At 47.2% G+C, this 16050-nt stretch overlaps 2 long non-coding RNA genes across 15 annotated transcripts in view; both read left to right on the top strand.

Moving 5' to 3' along the window:
• The window catches only part of LOC148003099 (uncharacterized), a 39298-nt gene extending 36432 nt beyond the window's left edge, over positions 1-2866 (top strand). The window contains exon 3 of the long non-coding RNA XR_015632100.1: positions 2779-2866. This is a non-coding gene — a long non-coding RNA (uncharacterized LOC148003099). The remainder of the gene's footprint in view (positions 1-2778) is intronic.
• Positions 2867-3794: 928 nt separating this feature from the next.
• Positions 3795-15562, top strand: LOC120095183 (uncharacterized). Of its 14 annotated transcripts, none has more exons than XR_015632090.1 (6): positions 3795-3931; positions 4091-4185; positions 5470-5767; positions 6251-6416; positions 13266-13340; positions 15450-15562. It is a non-coding gene; the product is annotated as an uncharacterized LOC120095183 (long non-coding RNA). The 14 variants fall into 14 exon arrangements; XR_015632088.1 differs by having other exon boundaries at positions 5490-5767; XR_015632092.1 differs by lacking the exon at positions 4091-4185 and adding an exon at positions 12494-12605.
• The last annotated feature ends 488 nt before the right edge of the window (positions 15563-16050 follow it).

Here is a 16050-nt window from a genome sequence, read left to right on the forward strand (position 1 = left end):
GCTAATACTTAACTCTGCCACATCATCATTTCATCTCGGAATGACCCTGTGGAAATGCAGAACCAGAGAGGTTAAGGACTTTCCCAAAGGAGGCTCTCAGTCAGTAGAGGGCTGAGAATGGAACTCCCCCATCCAGGTCTTTCCCTGACACCATCATTAAACAAGGAACTTAATTTCACAAGCTAAAAAACACATCTGGGGCTCCAATGCCCACAAGAAATGGAAGCTCCGTGTGGCCCTAGCCCCCAAACCTTAGTTCCCATTTCTTAAGCAAAATCTGCATCCGAGCTTCTGATTGATCGAGAGTAGGTCATGTGACAGGCTGGGAGGTTAGGCGGTCTCTATTTCTTGGCGGAGAGGAATAATAACAAGGGAATTCCCTACCGAAAGGGAGGCTACTGGTGTGATGCAGAACAGCTAGGAACGCAGCAGATGGCTGCCACCCCGGCTCGCCCTAAATGTCACGGCGAAGGAACTTAATTTATAAGCCTTGATATGTACTCCCTTTTGAAATCCCCACAGCTTTCTTAAAATGTGGTTTGGAGGGAAAAAAATTTATTACATAGTTTTAAAGAGTAATTTACATATAGCAAACTTCGCTCCTCCGAGTATATAGTTCTGGGGCTTCTATCTCATTCCACCTCCCTCCCCTGAATTCTTGTAACTGTCTAAACACCGCGAGATGCTGTTACACAGCTTCCTTGCCTTGCCTCCCCCCAGGCCCCTTGAATTCCCCTTTGCTGGCCTTTGGAAACCAGCCACCTGTCTTTCTAGCTATAGTTTCTGGAACAAAGACTTTGAAGGGGAAGAAGAAGAGCGACGGAGGAGATTCTGTGTGTAAACACTAATGCGTATGTGTTGAAACCTCTCTCTACTTGGCCGCCATCTTGGAGTTGGGAGAAACAGATTATTGTAATAGCATGAATTGATCCAGAGCATAATTTCTATGAACCTGGAGACCCAGGCCTCCGCTTTGGAAAGCTCGAGCACAAGGATGGTCAAAACTACAGACCGAGGGCTGGAGAGATGGCTCAGTGGTTAAGAGCACTGGCTGCTCTTCCAGAGGTTCTGAGTTCAAATCCCAGCAAGCATATGGTGACTCACAAACATCTGTAATGGGATCTGATGCCCTCTTCTGGTGTGTCTGAGGACAGCTTACATATACTTACATATACTTACATGTACTTACATATAATAAATAAATCTTTAAAAAAAAAAACCAAAAAAAAACCCAACTACAGACTGAGTTTAAAGGTAGCTTGGTCAATTTGGTAAGAGCTTGTCTCAAAGAAAAACTGTAAAGAAAATGGGGTTATGGTTGGGTGTAGAACACTTGTCTTGGGGGTTGGGGTTTTAGCTCAGTGGTAGAGGCCCTGGGTTTGGTCCCCAGCTCCTAAAAAAAAGAAAAAAAAAAAAAGAACACTTGTCTAGCTTAAAGAAGGGCTTTAACCCCGAGTACTGGGAAACACTAGGGCATAACTTCCTCTCAAATATTAGGTTTAAGGCCTAACACAGATGTCTGCTGTGGCTCATAGTGTAATTGTCATTTAAAGGGACAGGCAGAGAGACCATGCACTGCATATTGCACGGGGCACATGTTCCGTCGAGGGACCCACACCTTCCAGACCATCTCTGGTTTTCTCCAGTCTGGCCTCCCTTCCGAAAGGAAGAAAAATGGGCCCATAGTTTGTGTCTTCCTGCTATGCCCCACTACACCCTAACCCCCTAATTCTTCACTCAAATTATCCCGACCCCCTTCAGGCCCCTACACGGGAGATAGCACACCTGTGGTGTACACTCTAGACTAAGCAGTGACCTGTGGCTGCTGCTCGCGAAAGCTATTTACAACGCTGAGATACAAAGGCTGCTGGGCAGAAGGAGGGGGTTATGTACATACGTATGTACGTATGTATTTATCGATCTCCAAAGAGTGTAATATTCCAGATTTAGGAGCTCAGTGGTTAAGTGTACTTGTTGCTCTTGCAACCTGGCTTCAGTTCCCGGCGCCCTCACGGCAGCTTCTCCACAACTATGGCAGAGGATCTGATACCCTCTTCGGATTCCCGCAGGCTCCCGGCACCTATGTGGCGTACTGTCAACTTGAGGATCTCTTAAGAGATTGGTGGGAAACACCTCCTGGTGTGTTTGTGAGGCTGTTTCCAGAGACGATTAACACAGAGAGGAAGCCCCACCCTCAATCTGAGTATCACTCACAATCTGGGGTTCTCCCCCACCGCTGAACAGAGAGAAAGGGGAGAGTTGGTAGAGCATTGGCGTTCCTCCCCTCGTCTTCCCCGTCAGCCATGAAGCAAATGGCTTCTCTGCCGCACGCTCCTGCCACTATGGGGTCCTGCTCGGTGCACAGAGCTGGAACCCTATGCGGCTCAGCGGAACTCTCCGAAACTGTGAGCCAAAAAAAACTTTCCCTTCCCTAAGTTCTTCGCATCGGGTGTTTTGTCACTGCACCATGAAACCTAGCTAGCGCGTTATTTCGTTTGGGTCTCTCAACCGCTCTGCTAGGTGTGCATCTTGTCTCCAACTGGTAGGTGGGGCAGTAGCAGCTTAGCCACATTGAATTCCTTAATGGGAGAAGCTGGGAGCCCAGCTGAGCCCGGCGCCGTTGCTGCAAGGTCAGCGGGATCCTCCTTTGCTTTCACCTCATCCTTTTTCCTAGCAGGGATCCTGGGGGAAAGCAACCAGTCTTTTAAATGGGAGATGGGGGGAAATTAAACTAAAGTTCCAGAGCCTCCCGTGACTGGTCCTATTTTTCTCTCAAAGCAGAAAAAAAAAGCCCAAGTACAGGAGATAGTTTGCTGGGGCAGAGATAATGGAGACACACGGGGGAAGAAGGCACGGATGAATTCAGGTGAGTTCCAGTGAGTTCGTTATAGGAGAAGGAGGGGCAGGGTAGAGTGTGAGTAGGGGTTGGGGGTCAACACAACCACTCCCCCTTTTAATGTGTGTGTCTCCGTGCACACAGCCATGTTTATGCGGCACAGCTCAAATGTAGAGGAAAGCGTTTGTTCCTTCCTCTGTGGGGGTATCGAGGACTCGAACATGGGTCATCTGCCTTGGATGCAATCACCTTTACCCACTGAGTCATCTCATCAGCCCAATTCTGGCTTTCGTGTCAGGCTGGGTTTTAAATCCAAGTGTTTGACACTCAGCACTTGGCTTTGACCAGGCCACTAAGTGCATAGAACTTCAGTCTCACTGTGAGAATGTAGCCCACACTGAGACTTCATCTTAAAACACCACAGGGACGAAATTGAAGTCCTGCCAGGGGACACCTGGCCTGGGGCTGGTCACTTACACCATTCTACAATTTTCTCCCTGCTCCTTACATTCCTTGACTGATGCACACGAGTTCCTTTTGGCTCTTTGTAGCAACAGCTGAGAGCTCCAAAAATAAACTTGAATTAAAATTAAGCTAGGTTCAGTGCTGAGGTCCCTGGCAGGCACCTCTGTATAAATAGCAGAAGTGAAACGAGAGAGAGGAAAAAAAAAGAAAGAAGCGATTTCATTTCTAGTATTAGATGCATCATGTAGGCCAGCCACGGTTGAGGGGGTGGGCATGGCAAGAGGAAGATTTGGTATTTTTCTTCGTTGTTTTTGTTTTCGTTCTGTGATGATGTGGGGGGACTCTCCAGGGACACCATGCGTCACAGAGCAGCGAAGAGGGGGGTGGTGAAGGCAGGCATGGGCAGGTAGGAGAATGTCACCCTGTCACTGACATCATAGGGCAGAAGTGGGGAATCAAAAGAACAGAGGTCAAGGCATGGTAAGGGTCAGGTGACTGCCACGCCCTCCTCCCCTCCGGGCTCAGGGGGATCGGTGAGTTCCTTAAGTGGATTTGCAATGAGTTTCTGAAGAAAAGGTCAACTTCGAGGATTTGCGTTACTCCTGAAAGGGCAGGGCTGCAGACACTCAGGTATGTGCACGTGCGCACGGATGCAGAGCCTCACAGAAGCGGAAGCCAAGCGTTGCCTCGCTCAACCACAGGCCACCGGTTGGCGACAGGCGATTGTTGCTCTTAGCAAGGTCCTTTGCGCCTTCTCCTACTGCCATTTTTCCGCTCTATGCGTTGCAGATTCAGCAAGATGAAGGGACTTTTCCCAAGGATCTCTGCAGCAGGACCTCCCCATTGGCTGTTTCCTTTGTGGAGGGTTGGTACCGCCCAGCAAGGTGGGCTCAGAACTGGGAGCCCGGAGAACACAGATCTCCCTGGCTTTCACCCTATCTCTGATTTCTGAAACTGCTGTGTGTGTGTGTGTGTGTGTGTGTGTGTGTGTGTGTCCCCGTCTGTCTGTCTGTCTGTCTGTCTGCCTGCCTGCCTGCCTGCCTGCCTGCCTGCCTGCCTGTCTATAAATGGGCACAAAGATTTTATAAGTCAATATTTCTTTTACGGAGAAGCGATTAATACAGAGGACGCTCAGTCCAGCAATACAGTTGTCATGGCTTAGCATCTTCCTATAGCAGTCTCTGAAGGTGACTTTATGTAGAATGTGACCAAGCACAAATTTTTCCCAATGGAGCCATCTTCTCAGGCTCTAAAGCCTGCATGTAGAAGCACAGATGCTCTCGTGCTCTGAATATGAACAGGTTCAACTTTTCTCAGGAGTGATTTAGCAAATATTCAGAAGTCTTAGAATTTTGCATTATTTTGGTTCTGATTCTTTTCCTTTTCCCTAAGGGGTTGGTGAATAGTTTTTCACAAAGATAATTAATATTGTTATACTCATAGCACTGATCTTTTTTTAAGTGAGACCAAAACTGAGGGAATATTAATGTGGACTTAGATATGTAAATTATGTTTTTCTATACATTATAGAATACAGTTGGCGGCAGATGAATACTTGGGTTCTTCGTTAATGTGTTTGAAACAGGGTTTCTCTGGGTGGCCCTGGCCATCCTGGAACTCACTTTGTAGACCAGGCTGGCCTGGGCAATTCTGCCTGCCTCTGCCTCCCAATGCCTGGATTAAAGATGTGCACCACCACCTGGCTGGTGGAAGAATATTTGTTAATCAAAGGAGAATGATGAGAACACTCACGACAGTGCACTAGCTGGAGAGATGGCGCAGGGCGTACAAGCAATCGCTACTTCTGGCAAGAACCTGAGTTTGGTTCTGAGCAGCCATGTTAACTGCCACAACTCCAGCTCCAGTTGAGTCTGATGTCCCTTCTGGCATCTGAAAGTAACCATATATATAGCCCCCTTCCACAAACATGCACAAATAAAAATAAATATTTTTTTAAAAAAAGGATTACAATTGAAATTTAAAAATAAACTTAACATTTAATCTTTTAAAAGATTAGAAACAAAATAGCCAACATAGCACTGTCCCAAATTCAGTGGAAAGTAGGCAGACCCAGGGGAAGATGTCTGGAAGGACAGAGACATACATGTTTTATTAATTAATTAATTAATTAATTTGTTGTTTTTAATTATTTACTTTATGTATATAAGTACACTGTCGCTGTCCTCAGACACACCAGAAGAGGGCATCGGATCCCATTACAGATGGTTGTGAGCCACCATGTGGTTGCTGGGATTTGAACTCAGGACCTCTAGAAGAGCAGTCGGTGCTCTTAACCACTGAACCATCTCACCAACCCGTCAAGCCAAACTTCTACAGTGATTTCAAAGCCTGCCAACCACTGACAGTATTGACCCAGGCATGAGAGACCCTTCAGTGCCTCCAGCACAAATTTGCATTGTTCAGCTGGAAGATTACTGTGAATTTGAGGCAAGCTTTGGAGACAAGGTGGGTCCCAAACTAGCCTGTGCCACAATGTATAGACTCCGCAGCTTTTGAGCTACCTTAACACATCTACTACTTGTGCTTATGTAAATTTCACTAAAATGAAGTAAATTTTCATCAAAATTTAGCTCTGTAGTCACATTAGCTTCTTTGAGACCAATCAGTAGTCGTATGCGGTCGGTGGCTACCATATTGGATGAAGCAATTAGAGATCAACGCTTCGATTTTCAGGAAGGAAGAGAGACCAGAAAGGCGCCTTGTTGGTGGATCTCCTCCTCCTCACCCCAAGGCTCCTTCATGCCTAGTCTCGCCTGCAGAACAGAACCTGCACTGACTGATCATAGAGTGTGAAGATGGCTGTGTGCCTAGAGAGTCCTTTCTGCTTTCTTGTGTCTGTTCCTATCACCTGCCTTGAACACAAGAATGTTTATATCGAATGTTTAATTTCAAGGATGCAACAGGTCCCAGCCCTCTCTATCTGTTCAGCCCCGTCTAGCCACTGGGCGAGCTGTTTACTTGGAATCCAAGTGCCCTGGCCAGGGGCAGAGCAAGTTTTCCACAGCTGCTGAGAAAGATGACTGAGTTGAGGCAGAATAACAAAAAGCCACTTCAAAAACACACCAGAAGAAGTATGAAGCTGAGACAATCACAGGTTTGAAACATCCCCTCCTCCCAGAGCCCTGACTAGAGAGTAAAAACAAGTCTCAGGGGAGCCTCCGGGCCCTGCAGGTTTCGAGCCTCCTCGTGGTTGCTGACTTGAGAACTGGGCCTGTCCCTGCAATTCTGAGACAAGCCAGGACTTGATGTTGTGGGGGCTCAGAAACCTTACCTGAGTTCTGAGAACCGTGGGGCTGAGTGGGGGACAGTCCCTAGGTGCTCAGTGTCTCTGGGAAGCTGACGGGGGAGACTGTGGGAAAGGCAGGGCCAGGCTGGATGGGCAAAGGTATAGAGACTCCTCCTGACCAGAGGACAGGTGAAGAAAGAAGTGGGATCCTGTCTTACCTCCAGCCTTTGTGAACAAGGCATCCACCCATGTGGGCTGTCAAGAATCTAAGGGCATAAGGTCACTCATGCCCACAAAATTCTTCCTCTGGGAAGAGTTTTCCTCTAATGCTTCTCTCTTCAACTCCATTTTCCTCTGTAGGGCAATGGGTTGGAGCTACTGGCTCAAGTCCCACAGACTGTTGTTTAATTGCCATGAGACTTTAGGTAAATTTAGGTCACACTCTACCAAAGGAACTACACCCCTCTGCCAAAGTAGAGACTAAGCTTGTTTTGTTTTGTTTTGGTTTTTAGGGTTTTCAAGACAGGGTTTCTCTGTGTAGCTTTAGCTGTCCTGGAATTCACTATGTAAACCAGGCTGGCCTTGAACTTAGAACCCAGAGAGCTGCCTGCCCCTGCCTCCCAAGTGCTGGGATTAAAGGCATGTGTGAGACAGGGTCTTACGTGGCTGAGGCTGACCAAGAACTGCCTATGTATTTGAGGATGACCCCGAATTCCTGCCTTCACCTCCCAGATGTTGGGGTCACACACATGCTCAGTTCCTTTGGGTTTCGATTTCCAGTTTTCTTTTTTTCCTCTTTTGGAAAGAGGATCTCAATGGCGTAGCCCAGACTATGAGTGACCTTTGCCTGACCTCTGTTGCTTGACTTGCATAGTGCGGGGATTTAAAAGGTGAGATCTTAACCCTTGAAATCACCTGGAAGGTACAACAGTTATCAATCAATAAATCACTGTGATCCTCAGTGTCCTGAGACATATTAAATTTAATTAATTTAATGTATGGGCATTCTGCATATACACAGCATGCCAGAAGAGGGCATCAGAGCCCCTTATAGATGGCTGTGAGTCACCATGTGATTGAAGGGCTGGGAATTGAACTCAGGGCCTCTGGAAGTGTTCAGTGCTCTTAACCACTGGGCCATCTTTTCAGCACTAGCAACACTAGCTTTTAACACCCTTCAAATGATTCTAATGCCCAGGCAAGAACCATGATCTTCCCAGAACTTCTCAGAGTTTAGTGTGTACAGGAATCACTGGGGGTCTTAGAAACCCCAGTTGGTCTGGTGTAGCCGTCTGACAGCTGCAGTTCTACTAAGTCCACAGGTGAGGCCCACGGACCACACCTGAAGGGAGAGCTGCCCATGTTTATGTTCTGGTCATTGGGACTGAACCAGGAAGCTGGGCCGTCAGCTTCCCACACTCAACCTGCACAGTTGTGTTTTCCCTCACGGTGTGCGAGCTTTGTCTTCCCTCTCTGAGTTTCACCTGCACTCTCCTCAGATGCTATGGGTCTGAGTCAGATAGATTATCCTAAGAGCAGACCTCAAAAGATGAAGCCAGGCTGTGCTGCTCCCTCAGGGAACTAAGAAGTTTTTGTTGTTGTTGTTTGGTTATTTTGCTTTTTGTTTTGTTTTGCTTGCTTGTTTGTTTGTATATGTTTCATATTTTTATTTTTTTCTATATAACAGAGTTGAATATTCTTCTTTCTTCCTTATTCACTTTACATCCCACTCACTGCCCTCCTCCCAGTCACCCCCTTCTGAAATCCTTCCCTCCATCCCCTTTCTCCTCCTCTGAGTGGATGGGTGGGGTCCCCTTGGTAATCCCCCTACCCTGGCACTTCAAGTCTTTGCAGGACTAGGCGAATCTTCTTCCACTGAGGCCTTACAACGTAGCCCAGTGGACATATCTCATGGACAGGCAACAGCTTTTGGGATAGCGCCTGCTCCAGTTTTGGAGAATCACATGAAGACCAAGCTGCCCATCTGCTACATAGGTGCGGGGAGGCCCAGGTCTAGCCTGTATGCTCTTTGGTTGGTGGTTCAGTCTCTGAACCCCCCGAGACTGAAGACCAATCATAAAAATTCTTCCGTAAGAATCCCCAAGCTCGGGGCTGGGGATTTAGCTCAGTGGTAGAGCACTTGCCTAGGAAGCACAAGGCCCTGGGTTCGGTCCCCAGCTCCGAAAAAAAGAACCAAAAAAAAAAAAAAAAAAAAGAATCCCCAAGCTCCATCCACCGTTTGGCTGTGGGTGTCTGCGTCTGTCTGAATCAGCTGCTGGGTGGAGCCTCTCGAAGGACAGCCATGCTAGACTCCTGTCGCAAGCATAACGGAGAGTATCGTCGTTAGTGGCAGGAATTGGCGCTTGCCCATGGGATGGGTCTCAAGTTGGCACCGTTATTGGTTGGCCACCCCCTCATGCTCTGCTCCACCTGCTGTTCCTGCATTTCTTGGAGACAGAACACATTTTGAGTTGGAAAATTTTGTGGATGGGTTGGTGTCCCTGTGGGAAGAGGCTATTTTTTTTAAAGATTTATTCATTTATTATATATAAGTACACTGTAGCTGTCTTCAGATACACCAGAAGAGGGCATCGGGTCTCTTTACAGATGTTTGTGAGCCACCATGTGGTTGCTGGGAATTGAACTCAGGACCTCTGGAAAAGCAGTCGGGTGCTCTTAACTGCTGAGCCATCTCTCCAGCCCGGAAGAGGCCATTTTTAACTGAGAGAGCTGGAGGGACCCACAGAGCACAACGGAATAGCTTTCTTTTTCTTTTTAAAGATTTATTTAGGGGCTGGGGATTTAGCTCAGCGGTAGAGTGCTTGCCTAGCGAGCGCAAGGCCCTGGGTTCGGTCCCCAGCTCTGAAAAAAAGAAAAAAGAAAAAAAATATTTATTTATTTATTATATATCAGTATACTGTAGGTGTCTTCAGACACACCAGAAGAGGGCACTGATCCCATTACAGATGGTTGTGAGCCACCATGTGGTTGCTGGGAATTGAACTCAGGACCTCTGGAAGAGCAGTCAGTGCTCTTAACCACTGAGCCATCTCTCCAGCCCCAGAATAGCTTTAGAAGCTGTTCCTGCATCCTCTTTCCCATCTCAGTTCATCTCATTCTGTCCCTTGGCAAGTGTGGACCATGTCCCCAAGCGTGCATGTAAGGAAGAGCAGAGTTTAGAATTAGAGGCTTTTCCAGTGATGAAGTGTGCTGGGGGTGGGGGCCTTAGACTCTGGTCTCACTTGGGCGTGGAGGTGCACACTTGTGATCCCAGCACTTGGGATGTAGGGGCAGGAGAATCCGGAGTTCAAGATTATCCTAACCTGCATAGTAAGTTCAAGGCTAACTTGGGCTTTATGAGATTGTCTCAAACAAACAAACAAACAAACAAACAAACAAACAAACAATAACAAAACCCGAAATAAAACAAAACACGACCAACCAAATACCACAGAAATGAACATTTGGTTTCCGTGTTGACCATGTAGGACCTGGGTAGTATTTGAGCTTCGTGCTTTGGTCATACCAAGCCAGAGGTATCAAGCTGCTGTTATGACGGGATGAGTCGTGTAGGGATTACTTAGGCAATCCGTTTCAACCCCTCCATTGACCCTTCCTGGCTCCCTGTCTAGAAAAGGGCAATTCTACCTCTAGCTTCTTGCACAAGGCCTATCTATCACAAAGCCAGAGACCCACATCGCCTAGATCCCCCATGTGGCGACATGTCAGAAGCCCGTCTCTGCTGCCTTCATATTCCTCTCCTGACATCACTTCCTTTGCTCTAGGGGTAGGTAGCACACTAGTATTGTGATCTTGAATAGTGCGACATGGGACTTACCTGAGGCCTGGGGGCTACCAAGATGGCTGCTGACCATTGTTTAAAATGGCTGCCAACGGCCAGTCCAGTATTTTTTTCTATGCTGACTCAACCCGGCTTATTTCACCTCCTGACAAGATAAAGGTGGAGGTGATAAAGAAGGGATGCCATTGTCCCTGGGCCCCTACTAGATCATAAGTCCCTGGAAACAGGGACTGTATCTTCTCAGTCCCATGCCCTCAGTTCAAAAGACAGAGTCATGCATAGAGAGACCTGAATGTTTGACAGTGCTGTGGGGAAAGGTGACTGGAACGCTTTTCTTGTTTTCCTGGATGAACGAGAGCAGAGGTAGCTTACCCACGTGGCCCTGGGGCAGGAGATCCACCCGACATGGCATAGGCTGTAGATTCCGCAAAGGCCCCAGAGTCTCCTGGGTGTGGCTCCTAGGTAAATCTTTTCTTTTACCCATCTCCCCAGGGTTGCTAACCCACTCAGGAAGATGAGGTTTTCCTGCAGAGCCCTAGCACCGTGCTATACTGGGTGAGCTGTAGAGTGTCAATTCAGAGCTCCTCACCGAGGCTCCACAGTGCGATACTCAGCAAGGAGGAACCCTCTTCCTTTTTTCCGTTTTTAAGAGGGGTTGTCTATTGTAGCAGAAATTCTCCAATTGTGTTCTGGTTTTTATCCTCATGGATGAAAAACACGAAGGATTTGATCTATGTTGAGGGTGGATTCTCATCCCTCATTATACACACACACACACACACACACACACACGCACGCACACACACACACCCCAAAGACAAGAGACAAAATTCATGCTAAAATACCTCAATACCTCTGTTCTCCAGAATCTCAAATGACATTGTGTCACAGACCTGGAAACACACATGGAGAGGCACTCGTGAATGAACTCGTGTCCTTGGCTGAGGAAGTAGAATTGATCCCGTTTCTGAGGCTTCCTTCTTGCCTCATAGGTATTTTAAAAAAAGGAGTATGTCAATGAGTGGTTTTCCCTGCTCCTGAGAGTTCTGTCTGGTGGGAGAAGGCTCAGGAAGAAACAGAAGTTAGAAGAAGCCCTCTCAAGGACAGCTCTGAAATTCAGGAGTGTTGGGACCGCCATTAATACTATTGCTATTGACCCAACCTGATGGGTTCCTCTGCTAACCCATATATATTCACTTGCCAGAAAATGCTGTTCACCCAGGGGCAAAGACCAGGGATGGTGGGGTGCAAAATCCAATGGGAGCTGATCTTACTTCCTTCTTCAATGTAAAGGCTGCTATTCTCTGTCAGGTTAGGTGTTTTTTGCATTCGAACTTGACCCTGGTACAGGTTAGGGAGAAATACTCTACTGCTCAGCTCCATCTCAGCCCTGTTTTGTTTCTTCTTGTGGATATGAGGGTTTTTCTGTGTCCCAGGCTGGCCCTGGACTTACCTTATAGCCCAGAGGGGTCTTGAACTTGGGATCCTACTTTCTTAGCCTCCTCTACGCTGGGATTACAGAAACTAGGAATAAATAACTGATGGAAGCCCCAGATGACAGTCTGAACACGTTCTTCTGTAACTATTTCTAGCCATGGAAGTAGAGACCACAAGATACCTGTGATTTGCCTAAAGCCCCGTAGAGAATTAGTGATATTGTTCAGGCCAGGGCTTTCCCTCAAAGCCCCCAAAAGAATCTTACATCATAGTATCATGTGCCAGCTTGCCTTCCTGAGGTGAGAACACCTGGTGGGCAAGCTTCTTTCTCTTTCTCTCTGTGTCTCTTTCTCTCTGTGTCTCTTTCTCTCTGTGTCTCTTTCTCTCTGTCTTTCTCTGTGTCTGTCTCTGTGTCTTTCTGTCTCTGTCTCTCTGTCTCTGTCTGTCTCTGTCTCTGTCTGTCTCTGTCTCTGTCTCTGTCTCTGTCTCTGTCTCTGTCTCTGTCTCTCTCTCTCTCTCTCTGCTTCTCAGCTCAGTTGCTGGTACACACTGGGGCCCTTTAAGGAGAGATGGGGAGACACCTGGATGGCTGAATCCAATCTGAGATCCTTCACTGTGGATAACATCAAGTGAGGGCTGGTGCCCTGCCCCGTCCTCTGCACTCAATAGTATTCCAAAGACTTAGGTCAGACCTTTATCTTTCCAGGCCAGCTTAGTCCACTGAGACCTGCAGCAACGCCTGCCTGTTCTTTGCAGTGAGCAGCCCTTCTTCGCTTATATATGTGGGTCGGGATCAGCTTGGGATATCAGTTCTAAAGGTGAGCCATGAATACATAAGCCTGGAAGGGTTAGCATTCGAGCTGGGCTTCCAAAGACAGGTAGTGTCTTTGCTCAGGCACTATCACAAAACACCTCAGGCTTAGGTCTCAAACAATAAAGGTTTCATAGGTGCCCTGGCATAAAGTCCAAGATCAAGGTGTTGGTCACGTTCGCATGGAAGGCTTCTGACTTTGCCTGTGTGTTGATGGCTCTGCTCATGGCTCATGTTATCTGGGACTCCATTTCCTTTTCAAAATTTGTATTTGTCTATTTAAAATTTGTATTTGTATGGATGTGTGTGCTCCTTGTTTGAGGGTGCCTGCAAAGTTAAAAAGAGACCACTGGGGGCTGGAGAGATGGCTCAGCCGTTAAGGGCACTGACTGCTCTTCCAGAGGTCCTGAGTTCAATTCCCAGCAACCACATGGTGCTCACAACTATCTGTAGTGGGATCTGATGCCCTCTTCTGGTGTCTGAAGACGGTGACAGTGTACTTAAATATGATAAATAAATGAATAAATCTTTTTTTAAAAAGAAGAGATCATTGGATCCCTTGGATTTGGAGTCATAGTGGTAGGGAGTCACCTAATGTGGGTGTTTGGTACTGAATTTGGGTCCTCTATAAGGTCACTAAGCACTTTTTTTTTCTTTTCTTTTTTAGGAGCTGGGGACCGAACCCAGGGCTTTGCGCTTGCTAGGCAAGTGTTCTACCACTGAGCTAAATCCCCAACCCCCAGTAAGCACTCTTGACTAATGACTTCTGTTTTCTCTTCTATGAGGACACTAGTCACATTGTGTTAGGACCCTGCACATGAACCCATTTTACCTTTGTTACTTCCTTAAAGGCCCGGCCCTCAAAGACAGTCGCATTTAGAGTTAGGACTTCAACATGTAAAGGTGAGAAGGAGGGCCACACAGTCTAGCTTGTAATAGGCAGGGTATTTTCATTTCGTGTTTGTTTAATGGCAAAAAGAATTGTTGTAGAACATTAAAAGACAGAAACAGGTGAGCAGGAACCAGGTAGAGATGATCATTTCTGTCTAATTTCAGTATATCTTCAAGATGAGTTTTTGTGCTTTGAAGTACTGTGGGCCTGTGGCCTGACATTTTCACAGAGCAAATGCATCAGGAACGTTTCTCCATGCCATTAAGCATTCTTCTACAACACCATTTTCAGTGGCTGCACAGTAGCCCATTATGAGGATGAATTTAACCAATGGATGGTGGGCTCTTTTGCTTTATTTTTTTTAGACGATGGGATTTTAATTGGCTAAGATGGGAAGGATGGTTAGCAATGTGTGACAGGGAAGGATATAACTCCGTGGGATCACGTGCTGTCTTAGTTACTTTTTTGTCCCTGTGACAAAACGCCACAACCAAGACAACTTACTGGCAGCAGGTAGGTATGGCACGAGAGCAGTAGCTAAGAGTTTATATGTTGAATTGTCAACTGTAAAGAAGAGAGAGAGAGACAGAGACAGAGACAGAGACAGAGAGAGAGAGAGAGAGAGAGAGAGAGAGAGAGGGAGGGAGGAAGGAGAGAGAGGGTAAGCTAACTGGGAAGCCCACTCCCAGTGACACGCCTCCTCCACCGAGACCACACCTCCTAATCCTTCCTAAACAGTTCTACCAGCTGTGGACCAGACATTCAAGCATATGATCCAGTGGAGGCCATTCTCAGTCAAACCACCACACATGCCAGTACACTGAAACCAGTCAACTGAGTTCTCAGAACCAGGCAGACCATGTGTATAAGTACACATGGTCTTATACACATGGAGAGTTAAGGGAGGGTGAAGGGAAGTAGACTGCGGCGGCTGCTGCTTCTGAGAAGACCTGAGAAGTCCTAAGAATGAGCTGGCTTCATACTTTATGTCTGACTAACCAGAATCTCAACTAGATCTTGCAAAGCTGCTGACATCCCAAACGTGACTCTGGGTGAAGCTGGACTTGATGAATACATCATAGCCTTCCCATCCCCTACCTCCACCACTGCTGTGTGCCTGCATGTGCACATGGGCATGGAGGCCAGAGGTCCCATTGGGTGCTTTGGTGCACCTTGCATTTGAGACAGGCTTTCTCAGTGAATCTGGAGTTCACCCACATAAGGCTAGGCTGACTGACTAGCAAGCTGCAAGCTGCAGAGATCTTCCCACCTCCGCCTCCCCAGTGCTGGGATGGCCAGCACACACCGTGTCTGACTTTTTCACATGGGTTCTGAGGATCAAACTCGGATATCTGTGCTTGTCAGGCACCTTTGCAACCGAGCCATCCCGCCCTTGGCATGCTGCTGCCATGCTAGACGCTTTTGGTGACCAGTCCATAGTCACTGCTTTTCCACCCTGCACTGCCGGCTCATTCTGTGGCATTGATCCTGGGTGGGGATGAGATCTTTGGTAAACAAATCAAAAGAGATAGGGAGGTTGGGGGCTGGAGAGATGGCTCAGTGGTTAAGATCACTGACTGATCTTCCAGAGGTCCTGAGTTCAAATCCCAGCAACCACATGGTGGCTCATAACCATCTGTAATGGGATCCGATGCCCATCTGAAGACAGCAATAGTCTACACATATAAATAAAATAAATAAATCTTAAAAAATATTAAACAACAACAACAACAAAAAAAGAGATGGGAGTGCTACAGAGGTTAATACGATTGTGAATACCACAGGATTTAGAATCAGGGATGAGTTAAGCCCCTGGGCGCATCTAGATTGCGTTAACAGAGGCAGGAGATCTACTGGAAACGTGGGGTTCTGTTTCATGAGCTGGGGAATCCTGTCTGAATAAGAAGGTGAATGCAAGCCAAGAATAAGCATCCATCTCTCTTTGTTTCCTGACTTCAGATGCAAATCTGACCAACCAAGCTTCTGCTGCCCTGCCTTCCTTGCCTGGTAGACAACGGATGGATGCTAAGACCCCCTTGACCATACACTGAAATAAATCCTTGCTTCCCTTAGGGGACATTTGTCCGGTCTTTTATTATAGCAACCAGAAAGTAATAGGAACTTTATTAGTGATGATTTTTCTCGTGAAACCCTTGGTAGGATGCTGCCGGGAAGTTTTCGATCTGAACTGGGATAGCGTTTTTTACCGGAATGAAGAGATAGACGTGCACATGCTCACTCCTCACCAACTCTGTGAGGCCGCGCCGCCGTGGGGCGGCAGGGAAACCGCACTTGTTCAGTAGCAGAGCCTTTCAAGTCATGCTCATAAAGCTGGTGGAGTGCCAGGCTTCTCTTGTGCCGTTATGCGAACTAGAAGATGCTAATAACTTGTGATATGATAGAGAAAGAGGCGCAGGGGTGGGTAAGATGGATGCCTGCAAGCTTGGACACCTGCGTATGGTCCCTGCGACCTGTGCAAAGACGGAAAGAGAAAATGGACCCAACTTTTCACATGTGCCGTGGCATGTGCATGCCCATACGCACATACGTGCACGTGAGT

This window comes from Rattus norvegicus, chromosome 10, assembly GCF_021556685.1.
Source record: "Rattus norvegicus strain SHRSP/BbbUtx chromosome 10, alternate assembly SHRSP_T2T, whole genome shotgun sequence".
In the NCBI taxonomy this organism is placed as follows: Eukaryota; Metazoa; Chordata; class Mammalia; order Rodentia; family Muridae; genus Rattus; species Rattus norvegicus.